This window comes from Alosa pseudoharengus, unplaced genomic scaffold (assembly GCF_046254945.1).
Source record: "Alosa pseudoharengus isolate Yale_2024_CS ecotype anadromous, Long Island Sound unplaced genomic scaffold, YU_APseudo_1.1 YU_APseudo_1.1_scf_24, whole genome shotgun sequence".
Lineage (NCBI taxonomy): Eukaryota > Metazoa > Chordata > Actinopteri > Clupeiformes > Clupeidae > Alosa > Alosa pseudoharengus.
This window is the reverse complement of record NW_027468689.1, coordinates 15,020,639-15,044,623: the sequence shown is the minus strand read 5'-3', so window position 1 is coordinate 15,044,623 and position 23,985 is coordinate 15,020,639. Positions and strand designations below refer to the sequence as shown.

Genomic DNA, 23,985 nt, shown 5'->3' with positions numbered 1-23,985 from the left:
TCCTATGTTGTCTTCTCTCTCTAGAACTCTCCCTGCTATTGCACATGCTCTCTGTCTCTATCTCTTTCTCTCTGTCTTCTTCACAGACGCACGCACACACACACACACACACTTTCTCTTGTTCAGTTTCTCTCGTTCTCCCTCTCTCTTTGCCCACCTCCTCGCAGGAATGGTTCTGGCTCCACCCACCTGTCCATAAAAGTGTAGTCCATGCTGCCTGTGGCTGTTCAGAGGTCTTTACCCCAGTGTCTGTCTACCGAGTGCTCTCCTGTCCCAAGTGGAAAAAACACACACAAGAGGTAAGCACATCTTCAGCATCCAAAAAATATTGTGGTTTGGTTCCGTTACCAGTCACTTTCAATGCTGCGCTGAATTGGCTCTTCTCTCATTCACGCTTGCTCTGAAGTATGTTGTTCGGACAATGTCAGAAACTGGAATGGCAAGCTCTTTTTCATTTCTTGATTTATTTATTTATTTTTGAACAAATATTTTGCACATGTGTAATTGTTTATGTGTTGGTTATGTAAAAAGTAGCTTAAGGTATTGTTTGCTATGTATTTATTAATGAGGAAGAAAAGCATTTTGAAGTTTAATGGAGTGCATTTTAAAAAAAAATTGTATTTTAGTCTTGGGGCAATGATTTGATGACCTGTATGTGCCTACTCTGTTTATGAAAATATAGGGAGCAAGACAGTTTTATTTCAGTAATTATACTGCTGCCATATCATGTTCTCAATGTGTCATTTCTCCATATGTGAGCCATTTCAACACAGGTAAACACTGTTATGGCAGGGTCAGTTGTACCATGTTTTGCCATGCACAGTAATAAACCAGTTGCTTTTGTAAACACTGCAGACTGTCCATGCCCCTGATCGTTGTTTAGCAGAGGCTGTGTGCTTACTGCTGGCTGAGGTTTGGCCTGAGTGATGCCATAGTTATGCCATGTTTCCGGACACTGACCGCCAAAGCCCCCGAAGACGGCTGTTGACTTTTTTCCGGGGCTTAGGGATTTTGAGTGGTCTGTTTTGTCCCCGGGGCACAACAAAAACACACTTTTTTGAACATAGCAGCTGAGAAAGAAACAAAGAAAGACCTAGATGCAGAGTGAGTGAAAGAGCATGAGTATCCCATTTCTTTCCTCGGCTAAACCACACTACTGAAGTTGGAAACTGGGGTTTGTTTGTTTTTTTGGGGTTTTTTTTTTTACAAGAGACGTGACATTTCTCCTTGAATTTACAGCCACGTTTTTTTGTCTTTTTCTTTTTTTGTGACGCAGCTTACCTCGTCTTCTGTATGTGTGTGATGGTGAGGAAAATCTCTTAAATCGACTTCCCGATGACAAATGGTGAAGTTAGGGCAGGTGAGCATCCAGTCAGTTTCATCAGTCAGTCAAAAGAGAGACCTATGGAAAGTCTATTTTCTAGTCTAGAGCTGAGGTCATTTATGTCCAGTTTTCTTGACACTGCTCCCTCAAGAGAGAGGGCGAAGGTGAGTGCTCAAGCACATGGAGCTTGGCTCAGGGTCCCGATTCCATCCTGTAGCACTGAGCATGAGAAGTGTGAAAAGTTTATGAGCCTCCTCAGGGAATTTTTTCCCTTCTTTCTCTTCTCTCTCTCACTCTTTATCCCTCTCTCTCTCTCTCTCTCTCTCTAAGAAAGAGAAGTAAAGCTGTGGTATAGTGATAATGACAGAACTCGCATCCTTGCTTCCTGGCATGGTGACATCCATGGCCCTTTGCTGTGAATTACCTGTGGGATTCTGTGGGAAACTTTGAGGCCCATCCAAACCATCCTGCCCACACTCTGGTTACAACCCCCCACCCCCAACCCAACCCAACCAGAACCTGTCCAGAGTCAACAATCCCTTCCCTGATTTGCATTCTTTCCCTCTCTCTCTATCCATCCAATCTATCTATCTATCTGTCTGTCTGTCTGTCTGTCTCTCTCCCTCCCTGTCCCTTTTGTGAGCAAGAGAAATGGCTGAATCCAGCAGCCTTCGCCAGGACTCGCTCATGTGAGGGAACTTCTCAGAGGATGCTTCCCCCTCCTACACACACACACACCATCATAACCACCACCAACATTCCCAGACCAATAAATTTGTGAGATATTTTCCTACTTTATGTTTGAGTTGAGTTAGAAAAATGAAACGGATCAGTAGCATGCGGCCCGGCGAGAGAAATAGAGAGAGAGAGGGAGAGAGAGAGAGCAGAGAGAGAGGGGGGCAGAGGAGGAAAGCGACTACGCGAGTAACTGTGCAATGCATTAAGTGTCTTTCTTGTGCGCCTGAAGTGATATATCCTCATCAATTGTCTGTCTACTCGTAAATCCAAGGATGTCTCATAAATGAGCTTGGCTTCATTTTCTGTCCGGACGCAGGCCATATGTGGAGGAATAACACTACTGAGTATTGCCAGGATCAGGTGGTCGTTCTTCAGATTTCTCTCTTAAAAAAAAATGTCTTCTGTGTTCATCCATAGCAGTTTTAGCTTCATGAAAAATTTTTGATTTCTTTCCGATAGCAGAGGGGCGTGTTCTGGAACTAGAGATCAAATTTTTGATCAAATTTTTGATAACAACAGCCCTTCGCTTTACAGTGAGCAGTGAATCTACTGCAGCATAGCAAAGGAGAATCTGGAGTCTCCTCTAACAAGAGGCTTGGCTGTGGGTATGGATTGACTTGTTTTCCCAGACACCAGATATTCTGTCTGACATGGCTCAAGGCTAATAAGAAAATTATGCATCTCCCAGCACATTCTCCTCAAAGACTGAAAATTTGGCCTCTGCTCTCCCAGCCCTCGGATTCCAAAGAGGAGGGGAAATGGATCTGATGACGGTGCTGGTCTTGCAGCAACAGCAGGAGAAACACAGTGTGTCCACTGCGAGGTCTCCCCCCTTTTTGTATTGTGAGCCGTGGAGAGCTTGACCCCCATTCATCCAGCAGTGTTGACTCAATTTAACGGTGGGGACCCCCCCCCCCTACCCTCCACACCACCTCCAGCCCTCCCCACTGTAAAGACGCCAACTCTTTTCACCACCACCACCACTAGCACCAACACCTCTACCCCGACCCCTTTCCATTCGTTTCCTTGCCTGTTTACCTTCTCCGGTTCAGGCCTCCCACCCATATGGACTCTGCAGTACAGAGTGTGGACTCACTCCGAGGCAGAGGCAGCACTCGCATGTGAAGGAATGCCAAGAACTGAATGGAAATTGGAGTGATCAGGAATGGGCCCCCCCCCCCCCCCTGCAGGAGGCCTGCTCGATGCTGACCTTTGCCTGACATGTACACATGCCCGGCGGAGGGCACTGTTTGAGTGTTTGTGCGAGCATAAATCACTCTGTTCATCCCGAGATGGGAGCACACACACTACCATAAACATTTTATACGAAATGTAGAGAAGGGGGGGGGGGGGTGGGGGTCAAATCAACAAGGCAAGAAAGAGAGTGAGAAGAGAGAGAGAGACAGAGAGAGAGAGAGGGGAGAAAAGCCAGTGTCCAAGCAGTGCATCAAGGGGCAAGAGAGAGAGAGAGGGAGAGAGAGAGAGGGAGGGAGAGGAGAAGAGTAAAGCCAGTGTCCAAGCAGTGCATCAGGGGCAAGAGAGAGAGAGCGCGATAGAGAGAAAGAGAGAGAGAGGGGGATGGAGAGAGAGAGGGAGGGGGGATAATGATCGTCTGCTCCCAAGTCGATGTTGGCCAGCTAGGGAGGAGCAGCATCAGCGATCGGCTCTCCTCTCTCGACCTGAACCAAAGCAGACAACATCTCCCAGCCTCTCTCGGGACCTGCACACATGGTTACACTAAATACTTCCAGTGCACCTGAGGGATGTGGAAGAATGAAGGAGAGAAAGAGAGAGAGAGAGAGAGCAAGAGAGAGAGAGAGAGAAAGTGAGGAAGAGAGAATGTGTTTCACAGTCCCAGGCTGTGTGCTTGGCTCCTTGACAGTACTGTCAGCTGATCTTGCATTCCTCTGTTCACTGCAACCACTGTAAGCTCCTTTCCGAAAATCTCCGAAATACCACAGCGCACATTAAAAGTAGCTGCCCCTGCATATGTTCTGGTTGCACCCTGAGCAGGCATCCATAGAACCGGTAGGTGAATTAACAACAAAGCTAAAACTTAACGTCAATACACTGTGAAAAGAGGGAGAATTAGAATTGTTTATGATTATCGAAATAACTGATGAATATTTTTGCATATTTTTGACCAGTGGTGTCTGACTACTTGTGTGTGTGTGTTTGTGGTGGTGGTGGTGATGGTGGTTGGGGGGGGTCATCTGCATGTGAAAATGGTCCCAAGTGTGTTCTGTGAGTTTTCCCAGAGAGGACATCCGTGGCAAAGGTGATTTGGGGTAAGGTGAGCTTAGCGGGTGTTAGCAGCGCACTTTAGCCAGGATAGCTCATCCGTCAGCATGTCTTTTTATTGAGATGTCCCGGAGGAGCGGAGGTAATGGCTTCTTTCACACAGTGTTCCACTTCCTGGTCCAGAACTGACGTTACTTCTAAAGCATGAAAGCAAGCAAGAGAGAGAGAGAGAGAGAGAGAGAGAGAGAGAGAGAGAGAAAGAGAAAAGGAAGTGAGAGACAGAGAAAAGACAGATGAAGAGAGAGAAAAGGGAGAGAGAGAATGACACGATGACAGATAAGGAGAAGAGGGAGGGGATGGGTGACCTTTCCTTGGGGAGCAGTTAAGCTTTTGTGTGAGGGGAATTGCGGTGTTGGCTGCGGTGGGGGAAATTGGTTGGGCAGAGCAGATTTCACCTTTCTCCTTCTGCTTGCACTCTCTCTCTCTCTCTCTCTCTCTCTCTCTCACACACACACACTCTTTCTCAAACACACACATTTTCTTTCTCTCTCTTTCTTTCTCTGCCCCTCCCCCCCTTTTTTTGTCATCACGCCATCATTGTGTCAGAGGTGAGAATTGATGGTGTCTCTTCAGGGATGCTGAAGTTTTATGACACCTGGGTCACAGGGAGTGAGAGAGCAGTGCTCCTGGAACTGTCCGTGTGTGTGAAATTTACTGAGCTTAAGAGTGGTTCTGACAAGGTCCTACTGTTTACTGTGTTCTTCGCTTCGTGCGGGCTTGGAGCGTGAGCTTTTTTTTCTTTTTCCTCTTCGTGCATGTTTGGAAATGACTCAGACGCCGAGCAGACAATTTAGTCAGACTCTCTTAAGATGAGATTTCTGCAGATGAGATTACAATAGCTTCAAAATGTTGCCTTTCATTTAAAAACAGAAGCTTCTAAAAAAAAAAAGGTGGAAGTGAAAATAAAGCTAACACAAGAAACAGCATATCCCAGTGAAAATAAATGTAAAAGGACAGTCCAATCACCTGTCCAGCCTTGAAAGTATTTAAAGTATTTTCAATGACATAGGATTCTGGGAACATTAACAAAATCTTGTTCTACATGTTGTTTCTATACTATAACGACTTTGCGCATATGTGTGTATGTGTGTGTGTGTGTGTATGTGTGTGTGTTTTAGACCTTTTAAGATATCTTAAAACTTAAATCTTTTCCATAGTATGACATTTATCTGCCAGCCATCTGAGAGCATTCAAGATTGCATTGAAGATCTTCATTACTCGTCTGTACACAAGTCTGGGACCACTTACTGAATGAAACAGCTCATTCACAGACGCTGAGGGGAAAGATTGAAAAGCCTCCTCCAGATATTTACACTTTAGCTGCGTTTAAATCTGCTTCGTGGTGTCAATTTGGCATCGCAAGCCAGACATCAGGAGCTAGACTCAAATCCCGCTTCTGTTAACATCTCCCATAGTTCTGTTTACATTACAAAAGGGGCAATAAAACAAACATTACACATCCCAACGCATATCAAAGATCACAGACAATTAGTCCCAGGAACATGTACGTGCAAAACAAATAGCATAGCTGACATTCAAAATGTGATTGAGATTGTTTATCAGAGATTGAAGAGAGCATCTGGAAGCAGTCAGGACACTCAGGGAAGAAATGGAAATTTGATTATTTTAGACTCAGAGGCCGGCAGGGCGATAAAAGCAATGGCTTATAACCAGCCAGACAACTGCTGTGGTTGTAAATGTTGGCAGCTGAGAAGAGTAAAGAAATTTTGTTCTTTCTTTCTTTGCCCCCACCATCCCCCCCCCCCCCCCTCTCTCAGACACACAAACACACACACACACACGCACACACACACACAGTCTCCCCGTTCTTGCTGTCTTTTCTCTCACAGACATCTTCTATTGTTTCTGTTGTTTTATTTTTTTCAGTCTTTCATCCTCACTCTGCCGAAGGCAATACTATTGTAACATTCCATGTTTTTTTTGTGTTTTATTTTCCTAAATATTTCACTGGGTTTGCCTCACAGATAAGTAGCATGGATGTTTTGACACACTTGTTGTTTCAATGTAAGCCTTGGGGAACCAAGTGAGAATTTTATTGCAGCCATGTGAATTTGATAAATAAACAAGGGGAGTGAGCAGGGAGGTTACCCTTGGAGCTTGGACAAGGCTCAAATATTGAATTCTGGGTCCACCGCACTTAAGAGACATTTTGAGCTCACAGTGATTTTCCATGTTTTTCGTCACACAGCAGAATTGCTAGTTTTTGGCCCATGTCTGTATTTTGGGGGCTTGGCTGAGTGCAAGAAAAGGCAACGTGAATGCTTTCAGTGACCAAGAACACTGGTAATGGTTAAATGAAGGTGCTTTCTTATTCATGTTTTCTTTTTTTTTAATTACTATACATCTGGCTGGAATTTCAGAATAATTATGACTAAAAATGTGGTTACCTTGAATAATAAATTGTAAAGTTGAGGTTCGCACACAAAAAAAACAAAAAAAGTCAGTCATTTATGTGAGGCAAAACCACACAAGGTCCCTATGACCTGTTCACCCAGCTGATTATACACATTAGAGTCCCCTGGTGACTGGAGACCTATGTACTATATTGACTCAAGCTTAGGCAATACTAATTTAATTTATCATCCTGAGAATCTTTTTGCTGTGCTAATACTGTTTAATAATATTGAAATTGGGTTAAGCCAGGAAGAAACTTTTTGGGACAGGGAAATTAGGAGGGACATTTGTTTTTACTTTGTTTCTTCAGTTGTTTGGTAGGCTACCTGTTCGTTTCCACTAAAATCAAGAAAGAGAGAGCCTGTTCCCATGGCGACATAACATGGCACCTGGCAGGGTTGGCAGGTTTATCCACTGTTTTGAGTAAAAAGCACGACAGTTGCGTCTGTGGAAAAATAGTTAAGTTAAAGACTTTAGTGACTTAATGTGTTTTTTTTCTCTCATGTTGTTGAAGAATTTATTTCTTAGCAACAATTGTATTACTGGTAAATGTGAGGTCCTTTCATTTTTGTAGTTGAAATTAAAGATGAAGAATCTTTATTGGTCATATACACCATGTGTTAAGCATAAGACCATGTGTTAAGCATAACATTTCATAGGCAATAAATAACACATGCAGTTCCTTTACCTTAGAATAACATCTTCAACCTCATGTTGATGCTATACTGACAATGTGGTTGAATGATATGCATACCCATAACTCCTGGTATTTCACTGTGTCACATGGCTTTGGTTGTTTCTTGACCCCCCTTTGCACTACGTTGACTTTCTATAGTAATTGACTTTCTATACAGTAGTTGACTTTCTAGGAATTTCTACATTGTGTTACTTTAAGAGACGCTGTACGCGAATTTCCATTCCTTAAGAGTTTTGATTATTACACTCATTTTAATCAAATACAACAAATAAGCATACGTTTTGAATTCGACCCATGTCATTCCAATTGCTTTTTACGGGTGGCTCTGTCCGTGGTACTGGATAAATGAAGAATGAAAGTCACATGCATTTGACCTTATGGAGATTGTGCCATGAAAATGACCTTGTCTAAACCTGTCTGCTAAAACAAATCTTGTAAACTTATGCACACACACCATATGACCAGGACTGTTGTCTTATTGCATCACTTCAAGCCTCTAGGAGGTTGACTTTTCTGTTTTGCTATTGTAGCTGTTCATTAGATGCCACCGTTCTGCCGTTTTTTTCTGGAAGCACTTGCACAACTTGCAGATCACTGTCAATATTGCCCAGTGGGGCACTTGTAAATGTTTTGGATTTGTCCCTGGGTACCCTTTAGACCCTCTAATCTACCTTCATATTTCCAGATGTTGGTTCCAATCTCCAGGTGTTGGACTTTGGTTGAAAAGCCACCATTCATTTTGAAGACTTCATAACTGATGTCATTGGCACCATTGTGTCTTCCACTGGCCAATTCACAATGTCAGCTGGGCATCGAATAACTGGTGTGGCCTACACATTTCTAGATTGAACCTAAATTGTATCTGGACATTGGTGTCTTTCTTGCATTTCAAGTGTCTTGTGGGCAGTGTTGGGCTGAAAATTATGTCTGCTTTTTACCTGTCTGCTATATTATTTTAGCATTGCTGTGACACATGTGGATGGGGGCAACTGTAAAATGTTATTAATCACTATGCTCAAAATAACTAAGATGAATAAGTAGTGGGACGGAACAACACAGACACAATAAGGCATATTTGCCTTTGTTGGTTAGTTATAGGTAACTGGAAAATGTCTGGCATATTTGCCCACTCTCTTGAGTTTCCATCAACTGCATAGCCAGAAACAGCAATCAGTGTGTTAAGTCCCACCTGGCTTTGCAGATGTGTTGCATTTAAAATCAAGCCTCTGTCTGGATAGGGTGGTTCTTCTGTCAGCTTCGCTAACTAAGGTCTTCCGCTTTGATATAGATACATCTTTCATACCTGCACATAGACTAGAACTCACATCTATAAACCATTTCTTACCTTGGTCTTCGAGGAGAGAAAACGTAATATCCACATTTCCAGAACCAAAAGCTTACATTTCGAGAGCGGTGTGGAGCTCCACTCTAGAACAACAGAAACACATCACCTCAACATCTACGCAGAGTTTTGTTCAAGCTATAAAGAAAGGAGTCCTTAATATTGATAATAAAAGAGTTCTATTACCCCAATGCCCCCCCCTATTCACCTATCATAATGTTCTTAGTAGCCTAGTGGGTACAAGGCATGATAGCTACCATATTACCAAGGGGAGTAGGTGAACGTTCAAAAAGCTACGCACCTCTGGATGGGTCTGAGGTTAATGTGTGACCACTTAGACCATGCTATTATCCCCCATTCATTTCAATGACACTTTCAAATAACTACATCTTTACAAAAGTATTTCATGCCTCTGCACACAATTGGATAGACCAATTGGGTTAATGCCGATTGATTCACTGCGCCACTGTAAGGTCGGGCATGCTCATTACGTTTTACTCCCAACACAGCTTGTGAGACCGTCAGTCTCCCAAGTATTTGTCTATTGATGTCCTACATATCTATTATCTGGTTTTAATAGCCCTTCAGTCCTCTCATCTATTCACCCTCATTGCTTCAGTCCACACAACATTCTTCCAGTGCACACAGACTCTGGATTACGTAAATGTAACTCTTCATGCTCACTTGAGTGACTGGGTTTGTGAAGTCTTCTTACGGTACCCTTTATATACTGTACTTACTGATCATAAATGTAACATAACTAGTACATTTACTTAGATAAGTTTAGGGAATACTGGGGATACTCCATTTGAATAATCAATTAATCACATTCACAATTATACAGTATATTGAATTTCATGAATCACTGACAGGTGACCCATGGAAGGCAATGCCTTTCTCAGCAATGCAGTTTGATGGGCTGAGTGACACAAGCATGTGTTGTTCACAGGGGAACAAAGCCCAGTGATATCTGCAGCAATGTACCATGAGACAGATGTGCAAAGTCACAGTTTGCAGTCAAAATCTGCCTGGAGCCCATACATTTTTTTATTTATTTTTTACATTTAAGAACTAGTGTATCAGATCAGCACGTACACTGTAGCTACTGTGTACTTTACACCAAGGTCATTCATCTCTCATCTATGTGAATTTGAAACAGACATTCTTTCCTGATGCTAATTGTGGATGAATGATTGAATACTTTTGAAAAACTATTGAAAAAAGTTGCATCACGAATGAGACATCATGAATCGATAGACAGAAAGAGAGAGAGAGGATAACTGAAATGTATTTATGCAGAAATAGTGACTAGAGTAGATAGATAGAAAAAAATACATTGATTGAGGCCCTCTCTGAACATATGCCAAGTTTTACAGGGGCCATGGCTGAGCTGGAGGCCCGGTGTTAAAGTAGCATTGGGTCGAGAAAAGTCAAAGTGCAGCCTGTTCGCTCATCCATCATGATTGCAGGGTTGCAGCGGCTTCCCCCGAGACCTGCTGCCTGGGCGCGACTCATGCCCACAGTCACCCGTCGACAGCAGGACAAGAGACGTGACGCCGTGCCAGAAACGCCGGACGCGAGCTCACCACACTCCACAGGGGGGCCACGGGACTGAGTAGGACAAAGCCACGCAGAGGGTAAGATGGCGTATGCCTCTGAGCTTTCATTTCTTAACCAGCTTAGCTGATTTCCTCATGAACTACATAATAGTGTAAGTAATCTACCTAGAAGTAGACTGAGGACATAGATTGAGGTGTATTTTGCAATTTTGTTTGTGTTTTGTGATTTAATTTGATTTAAAACTCAACCCAGTATGTTTATCAAAGGTGCTGTCTTTTCACCTCCATTTTGGTTGATTGTTTTGTGAGCGTTGTGGGCGAGACTGACAGGATTATGGAGGAGCTCCTCTCTAAGACTTTGATGATTTTGTGTTACATCCTTTGCCATCATGTAAACCGGTCCACCAGCATGTCTCCTTTCGCATCCACATGAATCAGAGGCTCCCACAAAGTGTGCCAGTGAGGTGCTGTCAGTGGATGCTCTATGTGTCTGGAAGTGTGTGTACAAAGTTTCCATGAACAGATGTTTTGTTGTCTAGGGTATGCTTGTTATGTCAGAGTTAGTGTTCATAGCTCTGCCTTCAAATGGAATAAATCAAATGATGTTACATAAAACAATGCATTTCTAATTAAATGGAAGTAGACTGACTTAAAAAAAAAATACTTCATTTTGGATACACTTGACAAGTTTTGGAAAAACTAACCATTTCAAAGGAAGCATACTCAATACTTCAAAGGAAGCATACTCAATACTTCAAAGGAAGCATACTTAATACTTCAATCACAGAGGATAGACAGGAGTCTGCTGCACACCTTGATAAGTTATTCTGCAGGTGCAGATCTTTTGCAAAGTACAGCTTGAGAGCAAGAAAAAAAAATGCAACACTGCTTACTCAACATATCAACCAATTTATTTGAGTCAGTCAGACCTTCATCAGAGTCAATGAAGTCCTGAATTTCCCCTTGGGGATCAATAAAGTATGTATCTATCTATCTATCTATCTATCTATCTATCTAGGTGCCCCAAACATCAGCTAATTAATCAGATTTTTAGATCATTTGGTTGATCCGTTGAGTACGTTGTCTTGCTCTTTATACAGTACAACACAACACAAAAGGGCTGATCTGAGGAAGCAAATGCTTCATACCACCACGCATTCTTTTTCACCCGGCCCTATTGGACTGTGAAATCCTGTGGTAACACAAGACAGACATACTTTAGCGATGGTAATCATGGCTCATTAAGAAGGCTGCACTGTGTGTACAGAAGGGAGTGGAAAGACGTGACTCTCCTGTAGTTTGCAGGCGAGCGAAGGCAAAACGGAAGGATGTGAGGGAGGGAAGGAAGGAGGAGAGGAGCACATAGTGAGCATCAGCTTTGGCCCAGTGTGGAACTTGGCCGTTTGGCAAGTGAAATATTTTTTCACTGCTGGGTGACCACAGCTTGGACGACACCGTATAGCTGTGTATATCCAAACTGTTTTGAATGTGTAGGATATAATACGTGGATGATAATGTCTCCTCCTGAACCAGATGCTTTTTTCGTTAACATTCTAGTAACACACATACAGAAAAACATATTATAGCTCACAGCTTGTAAAATTCTCTCAGGACTTTTCATATTTTCCCATGGGAGCATGTGTCTGAATAGTACTATGTATCTTTTATGCTCTCTAGTGGTCAAAGCAAGGAACACTTTTCTCTTCAGTTTTTCTTATTACAAATTTTATTAAAACTAATTACACATGGAGCTTCCCATATAGTTATTAACTGATATGTAGTCTTTAATAAGAAAGTTTATGTATCTAGTTTTTAAACAGATGAATTGTAAATATTCCGGTTGCACATTGTTTATAATTTATGGATTGTTTAGCTTAATATTTCCTGAGATCACAAGTGATGCTGCTGCAAGCTGCTATACAGTATGTTGGCACCTGGCTGCATACCTGCTGTTTAAAATCCTCACAATGTTAACCACAGCCACATGTCGATCAGGGCCCCCTAGTGGACAAACCCATTCATCAGTTATTCCCCAACTAGCAGGTCTTTGGTACCAGGTTGTTCTGTGCAGAATCTCACATTCACCTGAAAGTTGTACAGGACAGAGATAGAATTTGTCAGTAGTATAGGAGATAGAATTTGTCGGGAAGGGCCAAAAGCCAAAAATAGCTTTACAGTAAGATGGGACACAAAGTATGTGTATACTGCATGTGCTTATAGTGTAAAATATATGGCAGTAAAGTATATATATTTAATCTTTTTTATGTAAAATATTTTGGTAATCATACAAAATCTGGTAAACATGTGTATGTGACAACATGTGCATATTCTGTGTTGTCCTGTTATTTTATCCACCCATTAAATAGATTACCCATGTAAACATCTATTTAAATATATGAAATACTACATGATGAACACATTAACAATCAAGCATTGTGTGACGGTTTCAATCAATTTTAAAATGTACCACATCATGTTATCATTTCCAAAATGCTCTCATGAAGGAAAGAATGACATTATCCGGCAAAGTTGTTTTGTTCTGAAATTTTTCCGGTTCCCATCAAATAGGGGCACTCCATCAAATATGTATCGAGGCCAATAAGATATGCAACATTTTGATTTCCTGCCACTATGAAGTGCAGACACAATCCATCTGTGGTGTGACCTGGAGGATTTTCAAGAATAAAAGTTGACAAAGATTCCACTTTGTTGGCATGTATTATATGGCTGTGCTGTTAACATTGATTGATTGAATTTTGTTCCGATTGCGGACAAAAGAAAAAAAAAATCCAACACACACTTTAACCATCTAGTCTAAACATATGGCTGCTCAGTGCTCAGTCACTGAAGAGAGCACCATTGTCTTTTTCTCTTCACCATAATCTCTGATTTACAATGTTACTCTGTGCACCTGAGTGCCCCTTTACATATTAAGGTCCTGTGTTAAATCCATGTCTTCTTCACTCATGTGCAAAATGAGCTTAACCAGAGGTGAAGCCCGGTGTCTGGGTTGCACAAGCAACACTTCAACCTTTCATTTGGGTAGCAGTCCACTGTCAGTAACACTCAACAGAGGAGACAAATGAAAAAAGAGAGAGAAAGATTCTTGCATTGACTGCATGTGTAACTCATCATCTAAATGACCCATTTTAAAGGGAGGGGAGTGTGTGTGTGGGGGGGGGGGGGGCTGTCAGAACTTTTTTTTTTCTCCCTCGCTAGGATGAAGTGCTGCACATTAGAACCCTAATTAGACATTGGCATGCTTGTTAAGTTATAAAACGCCTCCGTATGTGCTTTACTGCACAATATGTGTTTTTCAACACCTCTGTGAATTGACTGGCTCCTGAACTGACAGTGCTGTAATTGTGCAAGTGTTTTAGAATGAGCCGACTGACAGTAATGGATCTCCTCATCATTATAATTCTGTTCTAGATTAGATCACTTGGATAGTCCGCCCACAGAGACTAAAGATCATCAAGATTCATATTCAGTTTCTAAAATTGTTGTTGAATAATACTTAATCAACTTAAACAAATCCAATCTCCACTCTTAATCATGTTAACAAGGTGTCAACAGATAGTTTGTTGATAATATGATTCTTCTGAGCATCTGTAATCTTTAGGCGGACTATACAAGTAAAGTGACAACATACACATTTTGACATACCGGTGCGCCGTTTACGTGTTTTTCGAACATCGCGCGATGTGCTTGGTGAGACGTCCTCTTCATGGAGAACACACATCACTGGTAATGTGTTTAAACTTTACTCTCCAAATACATTAAAACTGGAGATAAAATATATATATTTTTTCTCTCTCTCTTTTTCTCTCCCTCTCTCTCTGTCACACACACACACACACACACACAAGCATACAGATTACAGCTTACCCACACATTCAGTTCTGTCATTTGTAATGGAATCATGATGGCCTATGTTGGGCTTACTATTACTATTGTGCTATTACGGTACTACTATTACTAAGTTTTAGGTTATTCATGGCAACGCCCCCCCTCATCACCACCACCACAAAAAGGACACTTCAATGATATAATACATTTTAAGTATTGTAAAACTGCATAGCTAGATGCTTGCACAATTTGTTGAAGCCAAATGTATTTTCAATGGTGCATAAAAAGAAATTTCTCAGCCAACCAGAAAAGTGGCTTAAAGGTCTCTTCATATATTATAGCCGCTTTCAGACATGGCATCCGGACAATGTCCTGGTAATTGGGTCTGGATCTTACGCGGACTCGAGTGTTCAAACATGACCCTCACGCACGGACATGGCCTGGAATAAATAGTCCGGGTATTCAATACATGAATAAATAGTCCGGGTATTCAATACATGAATAAATAGTCCGGGTGGTTTAGGTGAGGGGGTTGACCCACTATAGGCTACTGTCAGTATGGTGCACAATATAGGTTTTAAAATTAAAATAAATTTAAATTAAAATAATGATGATTAATGATGATAATAACGCAATTCCAAATCGTTGATGCGAAAAGAAGGTCTGAAAACATGTTTTTTTTATTTTCCCTTAAAAGTGCAACGGGTTTCCGCGTCGGCCCCACTTGCCCAAAGATGCATTCGCAAGAAGATCCTGTAGATTGAAAGTTGTCCTTTTAAGACAGTCTTTTCTTTCCTTATCGTCCTCATACATGTGGTAGCCAAAAGCCTGTCTGGCGGGAGCATACCCTACAACTATAACCCTAACCCCGAGCGGGGAACATAGGGATGACCCCTGTCTGGCTATCGTGACAATCTGCCCATAGCCCACAGTTAAATTGCGATGCAATGGTTGTTATCTTGGCTTGCTTTTTGACTGTGTTCACGTAGTGGATGTGTGCATAACCGCGGTAAAGTTGGTTTTAAATTGGATGTTGGACATTTATTTTAAATTCTATATAAAATCACAAATTGTTATTTTTTTTTTTTTTATTACACAAAGGTGTGAATTTACCTGCGTCTTACCAGCGTCTTACCAGCATTTCCGCTAGAAAAAAATGGTGCCGGTCAAAGTGAACGGCAGAGGTTTCGTTTTCCGGACATTTTGATGATATGCCGGTCAAATATCGCTTCTTAATTAGTCAAGTTGAGGAAAACTGGAGGCAGGCTATGTAGCTTAAAGAACGACATAATCAGGCCGTATAGAATGCAACATGTTTATTGGCCTAACTTTCAAATAGACGGAAAAAACATGAACGTCCGATTTGCGTCAATAACACATTATTAGTATATTAGTGCCTGAATTGTTTTTACTATGGTTTCACAATCATAGTTTAACAAACCAATCCCCCTTCCCCACATAAAATAAATCTGAATAAAACAATTGCTTTTACTCAAGCAAACTTAATTATACACTCTCTGTATGTCTCGTATTATGCTGGCAACATTTAAATTGGCCACCGTGATGCTGCGGATTAAAGGACTCCTTGTCAAATTAACTGTAACAAACAAATGACTCAGTCTCACTGGCAGTGTCTCACGTCATTTTAGGCTACTTTTCATGCTGTTTCACAGTGCTGAATTGTGCAGCTGCCGACTTAAAATCAAAACTTCCCAGTGTCTCTCCACAACTTGCAATGCGCATAAGCCGCGTAACCTGGTTCTCTGCAAGGCGACTTCGCTGCTTCGTCTTGATCCGATTCTGCAGCGAGAACCCCCTCTCTGCAGGAACACTTGAGACAGGGATTACACAGGCTATCTTGGCGAGCTTGGCCCACTCTGGATACATTTCGTTGAAATCAAATATGTGACCCTGCGAGGCGAAACCAGTCATCTTGCGCACAGTGCTATTTTGAGAAAATTCACGATAAACAAACGTACGGGTTAAAATGTCGAATTTCACTTTTTTGCATAATTCAACAGTATACAGTCTACACTTTCATATTGTGAAAAAATTTCATGGATAAACATACATTTTGATTGTTAAACCCTGACTTTATTTAGGTGAAGATTAAACACACGCCGCTATAAGGTTTTACGGTAGAGCTAAAATGTAGCCTACTCATTAAGCTACTCGTTACTCAATGTGTAAGCTCTCTATCCTTCTTGGCAGATGTAACCGAATATGAATCCTTTCAGGGCACGAACGGTCAAAAGCACGAACTTTTAGAAATATCCTGGCGTCATTTTACGGACCAGGAGAAGTTTTCCATTGACGTAGCAGTAGCACATTTTAAAAGTGGGCCTACACAATCTGTGTACCGTATTTTCCGGACTATAAGTCGCATTAGTCAAAAAATGCGTCATGAACAGGAAAAAAACATATATAAGTCGCACTGGACTATAAGTCACATTTATTATGACCGCCGCTAGCGAAGCTAGCGAAGCGGTCATATAGGGATTGTCAAAGTTTTTTTTTTTTTTTTTTCCCGTCATCTACTTCCTGAATTTTTGGTCAACGATACCCGGGACACCGAACCACCGGGTCACATGAAATTTGGTGGGTATGTAGCCCCACTAGACTTTTACGGAAAAATTTCGTTTCGTCCCCGGGGTCCACTCCCCCCCCGTGCTGGGCCCCCCGAACCGCAAAAAAAGCAGTTTTTCCTAAATAACTACCTGAACCGTGGCACCGAGGATGAAGAATCTTTTATGGTATGTTGGTCTCAAGGGCCCACATCAATCTGGCCCATAATCACTCATTTGTGATTTGCACCCCCCCGGTAAAAAATGAAAATGCAATATTATTCTGCTTTAATCGTCCCTATCTTCAGTTAAGATGTTCAGAACTGCACCAAATTTTATGTGTATGATTGACCTGGCATTCTCTGGGGGTATGCCAAGTTTCGTAGAATTTCATCCATGGGGGGGTCTTTAAAAAAATAGATTATGTGTACATTTAGTGACTGTACACTCATTGGCCTGTAGATGGCGGTGCACACATATACACATGCACACACACACAGGCACCCACATACTATCGGTATTAGAACGGCTGATACATAATTACAAATTCAGTAGGATTAAAAGAAAGCCAAAATAAATATTCATCATCATCATCATCATGGCTGCATTTCCAGTATTGGCGATAAGTAGTCGTTTGTCCACTAGATGGCGCATCGTTGCAGTGAGACGTAATTTTGTTGGAAGTTAGACGTGGGTTGGAATACAATGGCCGCTTCCTACAAGGACTTTAGTTTACCGCAGAGAACGTCTAATAAGGATAGGATGATGTTCACATGAAATGTAATTCCCATTTCTTCTTGAAGCCGAAATAAATCTGAGGATGTTTATCGGACATGCTTGGTTTTTACTGCAGGTACGTTAATCTTATAATATCAATAAGGACCTAGGCAATGTCACCGTTAGCGTTGGTTGAGTGATGGAGGCCAATTTGATTGATTGCATTTGTAGAAAACTATAAATGCGGTTATACCAAGCAAATTGATAACAGCACTGTAATTGTATCTTTCGACTGTCATTTGTTGCACGTGCTACAAAAATCATTCTGTGCAATGGAAGATTTACCAACGTTACACCGATCTGATACAGTTTTGCCTACATGCGTGAGACTGAGACGCCTGTTTATTTTGTTTGAAGTGCGTGCAGGGTCTGAGAGGGGAATCGATGTGCTTTGATTCCAGCTTGGTAGTTGTAGTCTGTGAAATTAAAAAGCACGTGTGTGTGAAGTATCCAAACAATGACACCTTCATTTCATTATGGCTGCTTTAGCAACACACCATAAGCTACTGTTTAGGCTAGTGGGTCCCATTTAGAGGTGGCTACTTCATTCGCGCTTTCCTTGACTCATGGAGCTGCATGAATTTTATTACAACTTTTCGCCACGATATGGCAATTTAAGTCCGCTTGATACTGTAAGGCTTAAGCCATTGGTTTCCAAAGGAGATTTTATTTGTGTCGCCAGCATAGCTTATTGACAATTTATGTTGTAAATAGGCCTACCTTATAAGCCTACCTGTAGCTTAAGGAAGCTAACAGCTTTCTATTAGGATCTAGTTTGTTAGTTACAGTTTTGTCATAACTCCCTGATGCATTTTTGCATTTAGAATAGCCAGAGCGTGAACAATATCGGGTGCCTATGGACTAGGCTCGCTTGGTGAACCCAGCCTGATCTGCCCGCTATTTATTTTTTGATTTCTTAAAAGATTGAGCTTGGTCTGGTGAAAGCCAGACTAGCCATGGACCTCAGTTACACAATGCAAGGGAACATGAATCAGCCTATATTTGCACGAACAATAACGGACAACAGCTCTTCAACTTTGGCCCGTTAAAATGTGTATGAACAGTCTAGCGACGCATTTCATCAAGGCCCATTTGGACATGTCAGTTATTTGCACCACTAGTAAAACAGCATTTCGTTTCAGACTACTGTTACTTAATTTGTGCATTAACAATAACGTTTCAGACTACTGTTACTTAATTTGTGCATTGACAATAAAGTATTACATGAACTAAAGATGACTAAAATCTTATGTAGAAGAAGAAACATTCACAAAAAAATCCATCCATCCAAAAATGACCTTTGTTTTTGATAGCTGTTGAAAACGGCTGAGATGTTTTTGTAAATAAATAAATAAATAAACAAATAAATAAATAAATAACATTATGCTGATACCTTTTGCTTTTCCCAAATACAATGTAGCCTACAGGTGTAAGTGACCTTTCATCAATCCAGTTGCAATGGATGAACTGTGATGAACTGCCCTACTTGTGATTGTTTAGAGATTTTAAAGGTTTTATAACAATGCTACATCTTCTTTGGCTATTCTACAATCTATTCACCTTTTCAGCACCAGTAGGCTACTTTCTGTGCAGCCGCACACACACACTCAGGCATGCCAAACAAGCATACACAAAAGTTTCAAGAGTGGGGGATGGAGTAAAATATGGAGACAAATTGAAGTGTGCTTTATTTTCGCGGAACGGATGTACAGGACTGAGCGGCGGTCATATTTTGTACCGCTATGCGGTACATCTAGTTTAGAAATGTATTTCACAAAATCCAAAACCAAAAACAGAGACTATGTAACTGGATTATTGAGGCCAAAAAGATTAATGTTAATGAAGACGAAGGAGTGAAGGCAGCCAAGAGGAGGGCAGGAAGGTCATTGCAAAGCAAAAGATTCACTAAAAAGAAAATACCATGTGGTACACCAAAATGTATCTAAAATGTGGAGAATACAATGCAATCAAGCATTTTGGGCGATGTGGAGTCACAGGCTGGCAGCAGATTAAATGCTCACAAGAGAGAAAAAGATGCAGTTTTAGACGTGACTGAAGCAAGCCAGGCGATATGCCAGGCCCGACGGTAATTGTAAAGCAATTTACAAAAGATTCACTGAACAAAAATGTTTATATGGTACATGAAAATTTAGCTAAAAATGTGGAGAATGCAATGCAATCAAGCATTTTGGACGATGTGGAGAGACAAGCCGGCAGCAGATTAAATGCTCGAGAGAGAAAAATATGCGGTTTTAAAAGGACGTGCAGACCGAAGCTACAGCAAGCAGGTGATATTTAGAAATTTATTTCACAAAATCCAAGACTAAGAACAGACAGACTATGTAACTGAACACATTGAGGCCAAAAATATTGAGAATTCTACAGGGAATCTTGAAGACGAAGGAGTGAATAGTGGCAAGAGGCAGGTCGAAGGCTGCTGACAAGTGCCCGACGCTATTGTAAAGCAATTTACAAAAGATTCACTGAACAAAAATGCTGATGTGGTACATGAAATTTTAGCTAAAAATGTGGAGAATGCAATGAAATCAAGCATTTTGGACAATATAGCGTATTGGCACAAGCTGGCAGCAGAACAAATGCTCGCCGAGAGAGCGAGAGAAAAAAAGATGCACATTTAAAACCAGAGCCTAAATTTCAGTGCGGGATTGCGCATAAATTATTACTAAGTATTGAGCATACTAATAAAAGTCCCGCAACGCTAGCCATTATAATGCGAGAAATTCCCACACATTTTACAGCGCTGTCTGACGTTAATCTAATAATGGAGCGGCCTGATAGCGGACCAACTCTGACTTCAATTGAACCCCATGCAGAGACACACACGCGCGCGCAGGACCACTTTGGGGGTGCCTCTCTCTCTTTGCTCTCTCTCTCTCTCAGCAGGATTTGTCACCGCTAAAGTCAAATTATTATAGCCTATTACGTGCTTCTACATCAACCGCTATCGACAGGAAAGGAAAACAAACGTTTAGCGATCAGGAAGCGCAAACACAGAAGCATGACAGCCTATAATATAACGCGAGAGAACATGGACGTGTTCTCCATTTGAGGAACGTTATAATCGATTGCGGACGTGAACAGACAGCTACAGACACGGAGCGCATAGGCCTACTTTCACTTTCTGTGCGTATTCACGTGAAAGATAATTAGTAGCAAAACAGCGATCAAATATTAGCCTACATGACAGTGAGTTTTGTTTTCAAATGTTTTCATGCATGTCCAGATAACGGGTGAGGAATGTTTAGGGGACAGACTATCGTGAATCCTGAATTTATGGCTGGGCAAAGCACAGCACCTTTATTTGGACCATGGCTTGTAGCCTTCGAGTCAGCTATAGGCCTTCATTTCTTGCGTTTTACTGTGAGACATAGGCCTATACTTTTCGTTTGGAGCAGCATACCGGTAGGCTATCAATGGAATTGGGTCACTATTAAGTTTCATGTATGAAAGAGTGTCGGGATCTCGCTTATTGCGAGATAAGGCATCCGCTTTCATTCATTCATTCATTCATTCATGGAACGTGTGCTGTGCTGCAAGGGAAACCTTATTCCGTATAGCCAAAGAGGTTTAAGATAGCCTAAATTTAGTTATTTTTTAAATTATGCATGATTTACTTTTGATAAAATTCGTAGGCTGATGCCTGGCAGCAACAATTGTGTTTAAATGTAGGTTAACCTGGGGCTGCGTGCTACTGGTAGCTTGAGAGCAATGTGTTGGAGACTCATGGTGTAGGACAATGACTTTGTTGGCAACAATATTAAACCAACCAACAATATAAATTATTAAGAAGAGCTATTTTATGAGTTAAATTGAAACAAAATTATACTGGCTTTTATTTGTCCGAATCTGAGGCCCAGCTATAAATAGAATCCCGGCAGTAATTTGAGGATTTAAGTATGCACGTGTGTTTCACGACTTGTGCATTTGAGAGCGCTCTCTCAAGGCTGTAGACGATAATGTTTCATGTAGGGTTCATGTCAGTTAATATAAATTAACATTTAAAAACATGTTCAATTATATAATTTTTTTCATATATAAGTCGCACCTGACTATAAGTCGCAGGACCAGCCAAACTATGAAAAAAAGTGCGACTTATAGTCCGGAAAATACGGTACACAGAACTTCTTCTCCCCTTCCCCCGAAATACATTAATTATATTCTATAGTGACACCTTATGACTGTCCCTGGTATTAACTAGGGGGCAGAAAAAGACACTCACTCGGTTGATAAAACTGGACATAGTCAGTCATCCGCTTCAAAAGTCACACTACCGTAAGGCTAATAGTAGCTGTGTCCTCACACTATCGCACGTGACAATTTACTTAAAAAGGTGATTTTCTCCTCTTCTGGCATATCATGACAGGAGAACCATGTCAACTTTGGATGCGGTTATCTTAGCGATACTTTTTGCAATACCCTCGATATACATATCGTTGGACAGCTTAGTCAATGGCTGTTCATGTGAGCACATTAACTTAATTTTGTAAATTTTACCAAAAACGACTGGTTTCGCCTTGCAGGGTCACATAAGGACTTTGCAGGCTGTGGAGAAATGCAATCCTCCATAGCCACGGAGCGCTGTCATGACAGCGAGGGCATCTCATTGCAGACTTACGGCATCGATAAGAGGATGGTGTCCGCAGACTCAGTGCTTGTAAAATGGCAAATAATCCTTCTTATCGTTGGTTCTGCATATTCTTGAAGAGCTATAATATAATAGGTGAGAACTATATTAGAATTATTGGCCTACAAAAGAATGCTGTGCCTATTATAAATAGGCCTGTATATAAGGCTAAAATACATTAACAGCTCCTATATACCACTCTGTGTCTGCGGATATCTAGAGAGGTTCAGAAGGCCATTGAGGCAGTGAAGTAGATCCATGTAATCCTCGGGGAACCGATCTTGCAAGGCATCTATCATATGTTGAACATAGCGTTCCCTGGCTTTTTTGAAAGCTTGAATGGAGCGGTCGCTTTAATTGGTCACTTTGACATCCATGTACGTGTCGTCTTTATAGCCCGTCTGGAATGTATCCTCTTCTGGACCTGGGACATCTCGTAACTGAGTAAATGCCACGACAGATGCTTGCTACCGGACAACGGAAACCCTGGTCTTACCCTTTTGTGTTCAGACATAGGCTACATTCACCCGCTTGACATCCGGACGGAGCAGATAATGTCCAGATTTCATTGTATGTCTGAAAGGGGCTTATGTCAACAAATATTTCACGCAGGGACAGAGCCAGGATTATTTTATAGGGGTGGCCAGCTGGGTCCAAGCTTTTTATTGGGGTGGCACTTGGGAATCAACACTACTATATGAAAAATACTTAAAATGTTTCAAATATTAGGATATCCGATAGACCCGATGCTAGTTTTTAACCCGACCACTAACCATGAGTATTTTTAAAGAGAAAATTATGCCTGTCCCGCTTTTTTTGCAAATTCATTTGTATATTAGTCTGTAAGAATAAGACGGCCCTTTTTGACAGCTTAGCCTATTTGAAGCATTCACAACGTCCTTTAGTTAAATAATTGTAGCAGACTTAATTCTCTTTAGTCCCAACAAATGTTTTGGATGTATGGCAGTTTAACCCACAGGTAGGTTGTACGGGGGTTATGAAATACATTGGAAACAATGCAGTAGTGTCAGCGTATTTTACTGGGCTGTTTATTATAGGTCTTGTGTCAAAATTGTTTAATTGTTATCAATTAATAGCCAATTAAAATAAGCTTCAATTATTTTGAATTATCATGATTCTATTACTTACGCCCACGGTACACGGCGGAAATTGGGGCTTTTACGATGCGTTTGTTGACAAGTTTCCAGGAAGTTTCCTGCCTTGAGTTTTCCCGTCACACTGCAAATGTCACCCGGTTCGTTTGTCAGATTGGTGAATGACTATCCACAATTGTGTACAGAGTCATTTGAACTATGCCCGTTGATCACACCTTTTGTGCAGTAGAAAATACATAGCAGACTCCCCAGACCAATGTTCAATCTTAAAAGATTGAGCTTGGTCTGGTGATAGCGAAACTAGCTATGTATCATAGTACTGTAAAACTTCAAATAATAGCAGAGTCCCAAATAGATGCCTGACTCTTTTAAACGCCTAGCTTGGCTACAGGTTTGGGTTAAAGACCGGTCTCCAATAGAGGTCTGGTCTGTTTTTTAGTTTCGGGTTGTATTTAATCTTCTAAAACCCGTCAGATTGTCTGTTTAAAGCCCAATTCACACCAAAGATTCGCAATGACACTAAACCATTGCAGAAAGGAGTTCCAGCGGTGTGAATTAGATCTTGCACGTCGTTGCAAGCCGTCGCAAAGCATTCACCATGTCTAGGCACAGTTGCAAGGTTTTAGAATGTTGTACCAAGTTGTTGGTTAATAGAATGT

At 41.3% G+C, this 23,985-nt stretch overlaps 1 protein-coding gene across 1 annotated transcript in view; it reads left to right on the top strand.

The window, feature by feature from the left end:
* Positions 1 to 233: 233 nt before the first annotated feature.
* LOC143142381 (uncharacterized) overlaps positions 234 to 23,985 on the top strand; it is a 34,936-nt gene continuing 11,184 nt past the window's right edge. Inside the window, exons 1-2 of the mRNA XM_076303230.1 lie at positions 234 to 299; positions 10,287 to 10,454. The gene's annotated coding sequence lies outside the window, so the exon portion shown is untranslated. The remainder of the gene's footprint in view (positions 300 to 10,286; positions 10,455 to 23,985) is intronic.